Below are 16,819 nucleotides of genomic sequence, written 5' to 3' on the forward strand. Positions count from 1 at the left end.
ATTTGCCCATTAACTTTAATAATCAGTTTCAACACAGATAGAGCAGAAAGGTCCGCTTACTAACTGATCTGCTGCTATTTGTGTTTCTAGACAAGACATCAACCTGATATCTGCAGACTACTAGCTAGCAACAACTAGAGACAGACTAGGAATTATTAGTGGAATGCTGCCCGAATCACATCAACTAGATGCGAAATAGAAATAAGTAAAATAGGCAAAATACAGAAAGTTGATTTGTGATTTTAGAGAGCTCCATGTGTTTGCATCTCTGCTTACTGAAGATATGCAAATTGTGGCATTTGCGCTTTCTGCAATTTTTATTATGGACCAATATCTGTGCTGAAATGTGAAGAAAAATCTGAACCATTAACTGCAGCAGCCAGAACATTAAAATATCAGTTTTTGTAAACCAAAAATATTCAGGGCTATCTCACCTTCATGTAGTTTTTCCAAGTTTGTTTTTGAGTGTGACCAAAATGTGCTTATTGCTGCGTCTTAGGGAAACACAATCACTACAACTGGCAACTACTGTAGTTGCACTGTTTCCGTCCATTTGTCAGATTTTTTGGTATTTTGCCTTTATTTGAAAGTCAGTGTGGTGAGACAGGTGCCAGGGAAAGAGAGAGGGGGATGTGGCATGCAACGGGGGTCCCTCGGCCATGAATCGAACCGTGGAAGTTGCTGTATCAATAAGTGTATTTGGTGTGTGGGAGATTTGGCGGAGTTCTATAACATAAGATGTCTAACAAGGATATCAACTTCTCCGGGGTCTATCCATCCAAACATAAGTAACATCACTCTGTGTGTCTGTCAGTGATTTCACACAAGGAATATATATTAGTTCACATAAAGCCCATAATATTTAAAACATTATATATTTCTTTAGTTCTAACTTTCATCAAACTCAATGCGTGTCAAAGGAGATGGTTATCACTTTGAACTTTTTTACATGTTTGGTTATGGTATAATAAGAAGAGAAGAAAAAATATTTAAACCTAAAAAAGAAATTTGGTTGATTTTGCAGTCAAAACATGTCTGTTTGTTATTTTGCTATCCTGTCCTGCTTCAGGACAACAACAACAAAATCCAGCTACAGGGAATTATCCTTTAATAAGATTTAGTGGGTTTGATGAGTTAAAGGAAAATTACTAGCATTATCTTGCTAACCATAACCCACAGAAATTATTTTTGTTCTAGTTCATTTGAAAGGACACAATGTCTTGAATTCCAATGCTTAATGTATTTGACAACAAACAGAGAGAAGTGTATGATATTCACGGATTACCCTGTGCCAGCAGGCAGAGCTTCCTCCGGCAGGTGATGGTGCCCTCCTGCGTGTACTGACCAAACACAGTCTCTGGCAGGAAGAGCAGCATGCCACAGCACAGTGAAGAAACAGTAAGGCAACAGGAAGACACCTGCACACAGAGAAATACACCTTTAACCTGCAAGGAAAACTGTCATGCTGCCCAACAGAAGAGGATTCTTTTTACAGTCACAATTTTAAAAAAAAAAAAAAGACTTTCTGGCATGCAAGAACTTTGTAATAATTAACAGTTAATATAAAAGTAATAAAAGTTAGTTGAATATATGTAACAAAATATTAAGGGATGTCTTTTTTAGCGGGTAGTCAAAATTTAACAGTTGGTGTGTAGCAAATATGATATTTAACATATTCAATAGCTTACTTTAGCATGCTAATATTCGGTGATTAGGTGGAAGAATTCAGATCATTTACTTCAGTAAAAGTACCAATACAGCAATGTAAAAATACTCCTGCATGAAAAGTCTTTCTTAAGTAAAAGTACATAAGTATTATTAGCTTGATGTAGTTAAAGTATTGCAGTAAAAGTAGTGGTTTGGTTCCTCTGACTGATATGTCTTTAAATTGCATCACATCTGCATAATTCTTCTTTTCTTATGTAGTCATGTGTATGACATTCAAGAATAAAATGCATACGTATATCATGCAATATGTTTCAGTGAAAGATTACAAACAAACACGTTTCTTTATGGCATACATGTGTGTGTATGTGTGTGGTGATGGAGCTCCTGAGGCTACAGAGTAGTACTGACACAGTGAATGGACTCTTTGTGAATGTTTTGATCACTAGTATTTCTTCCTTTGAAAGGATTATTTGATTTATCCTACAGTATATATCATATTGTATCACAAGTATACATATATGTTGTATGGACCTAGTTTTGGGAAATACACTTGTTCACTTTCTTGCTGACAGTTAGATCAGAAGATCGATTCAGCTCTCGTGTGTGTAAGGTAAATACAGACGGGTGACAAATTAAAGGAAAAACTGGTCCACGTCTGAATGCTTGACTCCTACAGTGAGGGGATCAGGTGGCTCTGTTATGCTGTGGGGGGCATTTTGCTGGCATGGTTTGGGTCCACTTGTCTCCTTAGAGGGAAGGGTCACTGCAAATCAATGCAAAGTTGTTCTGGGTCATCACCTTTATCCTATGATGAAACATTTCTATACTGATGGGAGTGGTCTCTTCCAAGATGACAATGCCCCAATTCACAGGGAACGAGGGGTCACTGAATGGTTTGATCAGTATGAAAATGATGTGAATCATGTGCTATGGCCTTCACAGTCAGCAGATCTCAACCAAGTTAAACACCTATGGGAGATTTTGGACTGATGTGTTAGACAGCGCTCTACACCACCATCATCAAAACACCAAATGAGGGAATATTTTTTAAAGAATGGTGTTCATCCCTCCAGGCAAGTTCAGAGACTTGTAGAATCAATGCCAAAAAGCATTGAAGCTGTTCTGGTGGCACATGGTGGCCAAACACCTTACTAAGGCACTTTATATTGTTTTTCCTTTAATTTGTCACCCATCTGTATGTTGCTGGGTCCAGTAGCCGGTTAGCATAGCTTAGCACAAAGACTGGAAACATGGGTAAACAGTTAGCCTGGCTCTGTCCAAACACAAAATCCAACTACCAACACTTCTAAAGCTTGCTGATTAACATGTAATATATATTGTTTTTTTTTAATCTGCACACAGTTTTACAGGGGTTATGTGCTCCACTATTTCCTGGGCCGGAGCAGTAACTTCCTGTCTCAACTGGTTTGCCTGTCAACTGGTCCCAGCCAAATAACCTGTCACAAAACTCCCCATCAAACAGTTTTGGTTTCAGTCAAAACTGCCCATTGGTTATTTAAGTGTCCTTAACCAAGTGGTTCCCAGCCTCTACACAGCAAATAAATATAAAATATATAAATATGCAACTGGGGCTTTGCACAAAAAGTTTTTATTATAAAATTTACCAATAATACCAGATGACTTAAAGACTAATACTCTCTAAGAGATCCCTTAATTTTGTTGAAATTAACAAAAGAAAACTTGATTTTCTATCCTATCCTGTCCCATGTAGTAGAGTATATATGATCATAAATATGATGCATCCCCTGTTTCTCCTAAAACCATTGTGCTCATCCTAACACCTAATAAGATCCTAGGTAATTTATAAACTGTACTGAGTAATCTAATACCTCTGTACTTCAATGTAACTCTACTGTAAACCTTTGCAGAATAACAAGTACACATATGAATGAACTGCTCATGTCAACACTTTATTTGATTTATTTCACTTCACCGACTGGTACATGAGCTTGGCAAGGAGTAGTGCTTAACTTGCATTAAATAACAGGCTGAGATATTGATTTGATTAAATACTACAGTAGTTCATTGTGACGGGAAACTAAAGTCCTGGTCCAGAGTCAAGATTGTTGTCTTCTGCATATATGGCAGAACACACCCATATGGCCCCACAAACAAAAGTCTTCATGTCACCATTCGATCCCTTTTATACAACAGTATAAGGGGTCATGGCTTTTGTGCATGTTCTTGTTGTTCCCTGCCTACTTGTTGCCTGCTCTCTGCTAGCTCCATTCAACCCCTTTTCTGCTCTCTATTTTGAAAATAAAACAGTGTTAGGTGTCATGCTTTTGTGCAGCTACATGTTGTTCCTGCCTCTTAGTTGTCATACAAAAGTAATCTTAGCACCAGTGGATCCCTTTTTAAATCTTAAAACAAACAAACCAAAAAAAACAGTGTTAGGTGTCATGCCTTTTGTGCACATTCTTGTTGTTCCTTGCCTCCTTGTTGTCTGCTCTCTGCTAGCTCCATTCAACTCCTTTTTTCTCTCTATTTTGAAAAAAAAAACAGTGTTAGTTGTCATGTTTTTGTGCATGTCCTTGTTGCCTCTTTGCTGTCTGCCCTGTTGACGCCCACCCCCCTTTATTTTAATACAACATTGTTCAAGTTAAGTCAGTTTTATTTGTATAGCTCAAAATTACAAATCACTTTAGCCTCAAAGGGCTTTTTGTTCTGTACAGCAATACTTCATCCTCTATCTTTAGTGTTAATAAGGAAACTGTCCCCCGAAAAGACCTTTAACAGCAAAAAATTGAAGAAACCTCAGGAAGAGTAAGAGAGGATGGATCCTCTAATGGGTTGAGATAATAATACTGAAACTACAACCAAGCGGATTTTTTGCACACTTTTTGCAAGCCAGAAGCAACACCTTCATTCAGATGAGTCACTAGTCAGCCAATCAGACAGCCAGTCTAAGCTGAAGTGCTGGAAAATGTGATATACATCCTGGTAATGGAGAGTGTGATGGCCAGTGGAAGTAGAGGGAACAGCTGACATAGCTTCTTGCTTTTGGAAGTGTTCTGAGAACAGCCCTGTGTCAGTTCTACAGACATATATTGAATGCTGCCCAGAGACATAGAAGAGAGCTTAGGGACATTTAAGTAACTTGCTTCCTGTATGTCATTATTAATTCACTAAATCCATTTCCATCACACTTTGTCACATTTTGCTTTTATCAATACATCAACTTTTCCACCTAATCCAAGCATAAAAACATTTTTATTTATATTTTGACTTTTTTCAAATTTCCATGCATGTTTTTTTATGTGCACATTTTTTAAAAAATTGTATAAAAAAGGGTGAATGGAATTCCACTTATTATATCAGGGAACTCAATTTTGCTGCAGCAGCAGCATTGTGCATTGTACATGACAGAATACCACCAGCCCTTTTCTGTTTGAAGGTTTTCATCTGATGTAGAATCTCAAAATTCGTTCACAATTTCAAATCTGAAACATGATGGGAATGTTTTCTCAGCAAACATCCCGCTTATCAGACTCAACTGCTCTTGGCAGGGCTCTGCCTCTTAAATTGGCCTGTGATGGCAGGTGACCTGAGAACAACCCTCTCTGGTTGGCTGTTGTATATATTTAAAAGAATGCTGAGAGGAAGAAGAGGACTGCTAGTTCCCTGTTCAACACACACACATGCACACACACATTTAGGAATGTTTATGGACTGCAGGATGGATAACGGTGCTGCTTCTCACGACGTTAACACACACACTTGCATGGATCTCTGGCTTCTGCACACACAGTTCAAATTAACACACATTCAAGCATGCACTCATTCACACAAACACATGTCTGTTCCCACTTAAGCATTATAAATGGCTGTTTAGATTGACCCTGTGGTCTCCATACATTCCAAGTTTTTTTCTGGAGAGACTCCCAGGCTCAGTTGCAGCTTCAGCTGGTCAACTCATCAGAAATCTCTCTGCTCTCTGCTGGGAATAATGCAGTATGTATTGTTTGATGTCTGGTCCTCTCACACCTTCATTTATACTTACATAGTTTGGTTTATTGTCAACACAGTCCCAACTCAGGCTGTAGCAGGAGTTGGACCTTCTTCACAAATACTGCAGCCATCAGTCAGTGGATAGGATGCTGAAGGTCCAAGGTGGTGCTTTGTGGCAATTATGCTACCTTAAAATTTTAATAAGTAAACTGATCTTATAAAAACACAGCGTTTATCAGAGTTGAATACCTGGAATTAAGATCCTGGTATTTCCCTGGAATTCTCACTTTTCCAGGAAGGAATACCTGCAGGATTATGATCATTACTCTTTTGCATGTGTGTGCACCTGTAAGTTAATGTAAGTTAATTAAACCTTGTTAAGTTAATGTACTGAACACTATTATATGAAATTAAACAAACAAACCCATATCGAGCAAAAAAATAAAACTGGATCCACTTTTCAGCTGCAGCCATGTCTTCCAGTTACCTTTCATGTGAAAAGGGCAGCGTACATTCCAGCTGTGTGTTGTTAAAGGCTTTCAGAAGTAGTGTGAATGAGGTGGAACACAAAACTTGTAAAAAGAAAACATGTTAGCAGTTCAACAGGTGGTTTGATCTGGTCTCTTCCAGGATGACAATGCCCACATCCATTGGGCACGAGGGGTCACTGAATGGTTTGATGAGTATGAAAATGATGTGAATCATATGCTATGGCCTTCACAGTCACCAGATCTCAACCCAATTGAACACCTATGGGAGATTTTGGACTGACGTGTTTGACAGCGCTCTCCATCACCATCATCAAAACGCCGAATGAGGGAATATCTTTTTGAAGAATGGTGTTCATCCCTCCAGAAGAATTCCAGAGACTTGTAGAATCAATGCCAAGAAGCATTGAAGCTGTTCTGGTGGCACATGGTGGCCAAAAACCTTAATATAACACTTGATGTTTTTGTTTTTGTTGTTTTTTCCTTTAATTTGTCTCCTGTCTACATATATATACACACACACACACACATATATATATATATATATGTGTGTGTGTGTGTGTGTGTGTGTGTGTATATACATACATATATGTATATATACATACATATATATATACATATATGTATGTATATATATGTATATATACATATATATACATATATGTATATATACATATATATACATATATGTATATATACATACATATATATACATATATGTATGTATATGTATGTATATTTATTCCACATAATCTTAATTAATATGACAAAGTAGAATCACTGGGAAAAATATTTAAAACATTTTTTTTTTTTTAAATTAATTATCTGCTTATCTATTTCTGTGTTTAAAATCAAACTTCATTCATGGTGAGAAATCCCAGTTTTCCTGGGAAGTAATTATTTTAAAATCACGTGAAAACCTTCAACTCTATCGTATTTATTATAAAACTTATTCATTTAACAATAAGAATAGCATAACCACAGTGTCTATTGTTGATTCTGTCATACATGTATGTGGAGGCCAGTCACTGGTGGTAATGAATATACAGTAAACTTTCATTTATATCTTAACTGACCTTTTTTCAGTAAATGATACCAAATCCATATCAGCATAGCTATTACAAACACCACATAATATCCATAAGATATGGATTGGATTTTCTGTCCCAGACTCCATACGAGGTCAGTGTTTGCTTATAAGCAGTAGCAACATAAACCCCCTGAGCAGCTGATAGGACTAATAGTACAAGTAATTACAGGGGATGCTGAGGAGTGACTGGAGCCTGTATGGTGGGGCTATGAACAGGTGTAGCTGTAAAGGTTCGGTTCACCAAATGACAAAAAACCAAACATATTTTCCTACTTATCTTACTGAAGTTTTCTGATATCTGAGATTTCTGCCTCAACCCATACAGTAGAGGTGAACGGAATTTAAATTGTGGTGTTCACAGCATTGAAAAATTACATCACAAAAGAGATCACAAAGCAATATCTAGGCCCTGAAATGATAGTAAGTTCCCATTACGAGCAAGGACCACATCATCAACTTGGATCAATAATGGTTTACTGAATGCGAAAAGTGTTGGTGACTGGTGGATGAGAATGGTGGAGCAGGATGACAGCTTATATGGGGAAGGCTTCAAATAGTACTGTATTTACCATTGCTCCCAGGCTCAGCAGATCCCAGGGGACCCCATGGGAGATTTGAGAGAGAAAGAGGAGGAAAGGTGGGGCAGGAAAAAGAGGCTAGAGTAGGCTTAAAGTAGGCTTTTATAGAGGCATGTATGACAGGAGGAGGATGTTTGGGGTGTGGTCCTGCTCCTGAACTACCACTGTATTATCTACATTTTCTCCTTCATCATGCTCCCCTTTGGAAGCCCTCCTAACTTGAATTGCCATGGACTTTCCAGCATCAGAGCACTCTTGTTTCTTTATTGTTCCCAAATGAATCAGATTCATTCAACATTTCTGTTGCCCATTTTTGCCTCCGGTCATGTGCCCCCCTCTGCAGTGACCCTGGGGGCCACTCCACAGTTTGAGAGCTATGAAACAGGAGGACACACATTTTGTGATTAACAAAGCAAGCTAGTTTTTGTGGTAACGCTTTACTTCAAGTCTCTTGTTAGCGTTAACTGGTGGTGGCATTCTGAACTGACCCTCTCTCCTAGAAAGGAAGTTCATTGACCGGGCTGTCTGACGTCAAAGCTTGAGGCTTTTGCACAGCACATGTATTGCAAAATTTCCTGCTAGTAGTATAAAGCAATGTAGTTTGTTGATTTCTTGTTTACAAAAAATAAAGATGATAGTGTATACTGTATAAGACTGTATGTGGGTTGGAATTGGAACACAGCATTGTATTTATATGTAAAATGGCAGAGTATGGAATAACCTTGGCCATATGTTGAATTGTATTATTATTATATGTATTGAGTTCACAGGCCAGTGCTTCATATGCATATGACTGCTGCCAAATCTCCTGTTCCTGTGTCTCCACCAAACAAGATGGGCAAGTCAATTGTACTTCAGTCAAGAAAAATCTGCCTCAAAAGGGTACTTTTTTCTCCATCGGGTAATACCAGTGACTGACCACTGACTGAAGTCTAGCTCTTTTCCTGTACTTGAAAATGATGACTAATGCTGCCTGAAAAATCTCCACACACAGTTCATTCTTGAGAATGCTGATTTATCTTCTTCACCCTCCCTCTGACTAAATAAGACAAATATATAGAAAAAATGAGAATAAGCTATGTTTGCCGCAACTTAAAACTTGCAGCACTCAACTTAAAAACAACCATTTTGAAGGGCTACTTCACTAAAATCTATATGTTGACAGGTGAAGACAAACATAATATTGGGAAGTCAAATATATACAATAAAGTATGAAAAATGATGGTATGGATAATAAATCAACAACAGTAATTCACATGTGGACATGTTCCCACACAACAGTTAACAATGTTGTGTGATGTGTGTGTTTGTAGAAGCATTCCATTGGTTGAGACATACCTTTATATATTTACTTAATTAATTGTTTTTCAAATGGATAATATTTACTTTTTGTGTCTTCCCTTCTTTCCATGACGGAAAGAACTGGGAGAGAACAAATCTGTCTAACAAGCTGAATCTGCGTGCTTCATTCTCCCACACTCCTCCACTCAGTCCTTTTATAGAGCAGGCAGCGGCACCTGGTCTTTCTCCACAAGACTTTTGTCATTTTAACACCCCCCCTCCCTCCCCCCGTAGAAATACCAGGAAGAGATGAGAAGATTAGAAACCTCTATCTGCACTTTACACTGTTTCATTGAGACAGCAACGGTGCTGCTCTCCCACAGCAGATAGTACTGTAGTATATAGTATGACTTTTAGCTTTTAGCAATTCACCAGTATGTGTAGAATTTGTATGTGATTATATCAACTTTCAAGTTATTCTGATATTGTGATTAAATGGAAACTTATACCCTTTTGTTATTGTCTTAAGATTATGTTATACTGCCTTTAGACTTTTGCTCTCTGCTTCCCATGTGAAACATTTCCCAACAGATATCATCAAAGGTGAGCTGTGGGACTCGGTCACTGTGACTTTACTGCTCATTTGCACGGAGGGAAAGTTCTTAGGGAGGAAAGGCAGATAAGGATTCAGCTTTCAACTCATAATTCTCTGAAGACTGAGAGGAACTCTGTAGAGGGATGGTGAATTAAGTAAAAGAAACCTATTAGGGTGATGAATATGGGATGATTGTGACACACGCAGCTGTATGTACAAATACTGACAGTGAACATCATATAGTATCTCTTCAGCCTAGTAAACTGGGAGATCAACATTTGCAAATGTGAATTCTGTTTATTGTAATAAAACTCTGAAACTTGCTCTCTGTGAATTTATCTTTAAATTTCCACGACATGTGGCAAAAGCATTTGTTTGCAGAAAAAAATGAGATGATTAAAAACTTGAAGATTGCTGCAGCCTATATGTTTCTCTCAGCCCATTCATCTTGCAATCATACATTTTCAAATTCTGTGTATGGACTTAAATAGGCATAATCTGCTAAAACTACTGCACATAATTACTATAGGGGTTGTATGGTAGACAAAAATACAGGTGTGGATATGCATGCTGTGAAAAAAGAAATTTGCTAAACTGAGCACATGGTTAAAGGATAGGTTCACAATTTTTCAAGTGTGTCTTAAAACAACAGTCAGGTGTCCATATGAACAGTGAAAGAGGTTCTCCTCGCTGTAAGATTCTCTTCAAATGTGCTTCAACGTAAGTGATGGGGCCAAAATCCACAGTGTGTCCACATAGTCATTTTGTGCAAAAATGCATTTAAAGTTGATGTGAAGCTTTTTTAGCATCAAATTCCCTCCCTTCCTCAGACAGTGTTTCCCTGTTGAGCTGTGGTGGAAGTATAGCAACAAAAACTTTGCCACTAAAAAGACTGTAACGTTGAAAGATATCTACTTGATTTGACTCATTTGGAAGCTTCTTATAATACATTTTTGCACAGAGGGAGGACTGACACTTACATTGTCAGTGCATTAAGAAGGAATGTTCTAGTGGTCAGTATGAACAGGAGGAATGATTATAGCAAAAAAAAAAAACATGTTTCAGTGTTCATTTGGGCTCCTGACTGTTGTTTTAAGACAGACTTGACAAATTGTGAAATACATAGTAAGTATATAATAAAATATGAAGCTAAAGCTGAATCGAGCCACTCTTTAAAAGAAGGCCTTTTAGAGCTCTTCCTGTATTTGAGGACTAATTGAGCATTGAAACAATTCCCATGCATACAATTTTAAATTCTACATTATTCAACCCTTCTGCCTGTGATCTGTTACATAACAGGCCTAGTCTTGGAGTTCTTGGTGTTGGATTCCCAAGACTATCCTCCATACACTCTGGGACCCTGCCCCACAGTGACTGTATGACAGGACAGAGCCCTCTGCCCCTCTGCGCCTCCAGCACATCTTATCCTGGCTCAGCCCCATCTGGTGTAATGTGATATGTATGTAGTAAACTCTGAACAAAACTTTAAATAGGATACCTCTTCCCCTAGCTTCTGTTATATTCCTCCCATTATTTGTTACAGTATGTGACCATGTCTCCTTATCTATTTCACATTACAAGTCATTTTGCCATACAATTCTCAAACTGTCACATATAATACTATTCACTTTGCATAACATTTTATAACATACTGAAACTGTTTGCTTGATGTTGGGGCGGGGAAAAAAAAGCTCCTCAATCACATTTTCTCCTTTGTGCATCTCAACGCCATACACTTTGGTTACACAGCTTTTGATTTGCATGTATCTCCAAACAGTCTTACAATTCAAATTATACTGAGCACACATCTGAAAGATATATGAAAATACATGAAAGATATAATTCATCCTTGCAAAGATCTCCTGAACCTCCTCTTTTACCCATTTTTCCCAATAAATAGACTTCTTTCCCACACAAATCTCAGGATTATTCCATACAGACACATATCTCTGCATTTACTAACTATACACTAAGCTTCATTTGTACAACTACTACAAGAGTGACACAAGCTGTGTGCAACCAGACCCTCTACTGACCAGAAGACATTTATCAGACAGATAATACTGAGAAATAAATAGAATATTATGTTTCTCAAATATACCTCAAGTTTGAGAATTGTGGGAAAGTTTTCTTTTCTTGATCTTTATATTTCTCAAAATGGTCATTCAGGAGAAACCTATGAGCACTGCATATCCTAAATAAGATCTCCCTAATTTCTTTTGCCTGTCCAGTTCCAGCCATAATTTCTCTTAAATTGATCTTTGCTGTTGCTTCATATTTCTCCTGCGGGTTGGGTGAGGAGAAAGAGTTTGGCATTCAGTGCACTCAAAATAATGATGACTTACTTCTCAAAAGACACAGAAAATATAGTTGTGAGCAGCACAGTTTTCCTCTGGGTTGGCATTGATATGGTTAATTTAATAGTTGATAGCCTACATATCTTAATACCTGTAACTTTACAGGTGACACTAGCAGGGAAGCTCTAGGTATGGCAGTGTCAGTCAGCCAGTTGATCCACCACTTTAGTGTACCAAAGTCTGTAGTCTCATGTTATAGTGTGTGAGTTTCCATGACCTTTGTTATAGGAATAAGGTGCAGGAATAAGTGGTGATGGTCTAACTTTTCAGGTTACAATTTCACAATTCATTTCAAATGACCAAATACCTGCAAAACTAATGACATTCCCATCAGTCTCAGCTGTACTTTCTTTTTAATGCTAATCAGCAGTGGAAAGTAACTAAGTACATTTACTCAAGTACTGTACTTAAGTATAATTTCGAGGTACTTGTACTTTACTTATTTCCATTTGATGCTACCTTATACTTCCACTCCACTACATTTCAGAGGGAAATATTGTACTTTCTACTCCACTACATTTATTTGACAGCTTTAGTTACTTTTCAGATGAAGATTTGACACATTGGATAATATAACAAGCTTTTAAAATACAACACATTGTTAAAGATGAAACCAGTGGTTTCCAACCTTTTTGGCTTTTGACGTCTTACACAAAGCAGTGTGTAGTCGGGGTCACATTTCACATGTCTATGAGTTGTTAACAGCTCCACCAAATAGTGATTTTTCCCTCTAAACTTCTCACATGCTTTCATTTCAATAAATGTTCAAATGATCCAATATTTCACCAGAAATCAAAGATTAGAGAAAAAGTCCAAAAACTGAAAACAGATTTGTGTATCAGAACTTTGTTTTTTCTTCTTTCCTCTCCCATTAATCATCTCATGACCCCTCAGATTTATCTGGTGACCCTTTGGAGGGGCCAGACCCCTAGGTTGGGAACCACTTGACTAAACTAGCTAACTGTATATAAAGTAGTTGAAACTAGCTCCACCTCCAGCAGCTACAACAGTAACATGCTGCTCTAACACTGATGCTTCAGTATTAATAGTCTAATGATGGCATATATAATAATATTTGTGTGTGAGAATTTATGGTCAAAGTAAATTACTGCTCATTGCATGTGAAAATATCATCAAATTGCTACCTTCTCTTCATCCTAACTGGCCTTAGTCTGTGCTAAACCCATGACTGTCCTCTTGCATCAACATGTTGGAGGTAAGTCTGAAAAATCCTGCGGCTTTCAAACACATCGGAATGTCAGACAGAATATCAGCTTTGAGCTTAATCGGAGAAAAACATTTCCCACCACGCTACCAAGAAACTTGGCAGGTCATGAGTGGGCCAATTAGGACTGACTTCCTCTTCTGTGTGACCTCACAGGACCTGGAAGACAACAACAACAGGAGACCCGTCTCTTTTGGGTCCTGCAGTCTGCAGGTCTAAATTCACTGATTGGGGAGGGACAATTTACAGGACAGGTCTAATTAGGATTCACTGATTACACCTATTATGCTGTAAGGAAGTGAAATCTAGTTCCATATTTAACAATGTAACCCTATCAGTCCCTGCAGAATCCTGCTGTTCTGTTCACTATTCAGAGGAGAAGGCTTTTTCTTATCATAAACAAATCTCATGTGCAGAGCCAAACCAAAAATGAACTGTGAGCCTCCATTGTTGTCCAAAGATTATTACAAACACATCAGTGAGCCAGACCGCTGCACCGGGTGACATGGTCCTTCTATTCATTATGAAGAGTTTAGGCTCATTAGTTTGTTTAGAGATTTATTGACAGTAAGAAAAGCATAGAAAATCGCCACCCTTATCCTTAAAATTAAGCTTACATGTGAACTGATCGATGCATTTCACGGTCAATCAACGTGTCAGTTGTCCGGGTCATACCAGCAAATAAGTGATCATTCCTGGGTGAAACCTGTCCTTGTGTGCTGTTATGGTGATCCAAGTAATGTGCACATAGCTCTCCTGCAGTGCAGTGGGAGAAGAGGCTGTAAAGGAGTCACTATGGCTATCGTAAATACCAGGACATCCACTGATATTTAGCACACAAATGACAGAGGCGATGCTATTTCTTTCAAAGCTTTCATTTTTAGTTTAAAACTGAATTTAGTGAGCACACAGTCATTATATCCCTAGAATATCACCATCCTGTTTCTACCTGTGTGCCATTACCCATAACATGAGGTCCAACTGTAGTTTTGAATAATAATAGGCCTATAATAATAAATTTCTTCATGAGCTCTTTTTGAACACCAGAGAAGAAAAATCAAGGATCAGCAATGCGCTGAAAAGGTTTTATTGTTATATCAAGAAACTGAGGAAGATGTTCTTGCTACAACCAAAACGTTCTTACTCCTGGTGTATCCGGTCAGTTATTTTCTGACACCTGCAACTGATGATGGTTTTAAAGTAAAACCAAAAGCTGGAAAAAAACACCACCACGACTCAGTCCCATTGTAGATAGTTGTAAATGTAAAGATACATGCTAAACTCAAACTTTTCTTCTTTAAAATGTCATGTATGGGGTTAGAACTTGAAAAAAAGTGATAAACAAACTGAAAAGTCTGCACACCATGACTTACAGTATGAAGAAAATACCATTTAATGCATGGACATTTGGGGTCAAGCCCTTCCTATGATTATTTTCTGCATAAGTCATGATGTGCAGACTTTTCAGATTGTCTATTAACAGCATGATATTTGCTGTTTACGATGCTTTTGTAAGTAATTGATGTTCTAGGTGTTGAACTGTGACCACTATGAAGTCAGAAAGGTCAGAGACCAGGATGACACTTGGATGAAGCTTATCTCATTCAGTAAAAACCACCCAAAGGAAGAACACAGTAAACTACTGAGGAAATAAAATACTGTCCGTGACCTGCTGGTAATCCCTCAACAAAGAACTCCAACTGGCAGTCCAACTAGAGATAAAAAATCTGAATTAATGAATAACCCCTTGAACAAAGTACAGATTAAAGAATGTGATCATTAGCCGGAGATTCAAAGAGGCAGTTGTTGAAAACTGGTTTTACAGCCTCATTGTTTGGTGTCCAGTGGACCCCACTTTATGTGTTTTCCTTCAAATATGTTTTGTTTTCCTCTGACCTTATTAAAGAAATATTAAATTGATTATCATACAGAGTGACGTTATTGGTACTTATGTTTGGGGTCATAACTGATGTCTCTGAGAGCCCAAAAAGAAGTAATGCATCACTTTCTGTAGCAAACCTCTGAAAAATGTCATCCTTTCAAAATCATGTTTCTAAGCAAGTGTCATACAATTAAGAAAAAGTCTTAACATAGCAAGCTGATAAAACAATGTTAAGTATGTGTTTTGAGCTATTAATAGGACCCAGGGTCTCCAGGACCCCAAACAGAAGATTAGAATGAACACAAAAATTGTGAATGAAAATTGAATTAATCTGTAACCACAGACACAGATATCCATACAAAGCTACATTTCCTCTGCACATGTTCAAAAATACTAAAACATTAGGGCAAAAGAAAGACTTGTAATGGTTTTTTGAGAGCAGACTTTATGGCCCTAACAGAGAACGAGAGAATTAGCTTATTTTACTATTGAGAGAAGACAGAAGCACAGCAGGGTGAGTTTTTACCTCCTGCCACACGACAAAGACTCCCAACCTCCACCTAACTCCACCTACCTACACAGAGGCACTAAATACCACTGAGGATACCGAGGTCATGTCCTCTGTAGAATTTCTTTGCCGTTAGGTGGGTTAATGAACAAGAGAAATTTAAATCCTGTTATTACACATATATTATACATGGAATAGGAGTCTGTGCACTTCAACAGACAGGACAACTGAGGCAGGATCTGAAAAGATGAGATGTGGAGCTTTTAATAAGGTGCAGCAACTAACATTTAGACATAATGCATATTTTTTTTCTGTGGTGGAAAGTAACTAAGTACATTTATTCAAGTACTGTACTTAAGTATAATTTTGAGGTACTTGTACTTTACTTATTTCCATGTGATGCTACTTAATACTTCCACTCCACTACATTTCAGAGGGAAATATTGTACTTTCTACTCTACTACATTTATTTGACAGCTTTAGTTACTTTGCAGAAGATTTGACTCGATGGATAATATAACAAGCTTTTAAAATACAACACATTGTTAAAGATGAAACCAGTGGTTTCCAACCTTTTTGGCTTTTTACGTCTTATAAAAAGCAGTGTGTAGTCGGGGTCACATTTCACATGTCTATGAGTTGTTAACAGCTCCACCAAATAGTGATTTTTCCCTCTAAACATCTCACATGCTTTCATTTCAATAAATGTTCAAATGATCCAATATTTCACCAGAAATCAAAGATTAGAGAAAAAGTTTGAAAAACATATTTGTGTATCAGAACTTTGTTTTTTTCTTCTTTCATCTCCCATTAATCATCTCACCACCCCTTAGATTTATCTGCTGACCCTTTGCAGGGGCCCGGTTCCGATGGGAACCACTGGACTGTGATGTTTTATAGACACGCTTTATGTCGAAACGTTGGTTGGTGCACCTTATTAAAAGCTCTGATTACTGCTGTGGGCTCCACATCACATCTTACCAGATCCAACACATATTACACATGTTAGATTTTTGAGGCAAATATCTAAATATGATGCTTTTTAAAATAACAGTTCATTTTGTTGATTATTTTCAGATTGTGTTGCAATCATCTTTTTTTCTTTTCCTTTATCATATATTTTTATATATGCTTAAGAAACACAAATGTTACATTACTGTCATGGCAGTAGAACA

This window comes from Thunnus maccoyii, chromosome 18 (assembly GCF_910596095.1).
Source record: "Thunnus maccoyii chromosome 18, fThuMac1.1, whole genome shotgun sequence".
Classification (NCBI taxonomy): domain Eukaryota; kingdom Metazoa; phylum Chordata; class Actinopteri; order Scombriformes; family Scombridae; genus Thunnus; species Thunnus maccoyii.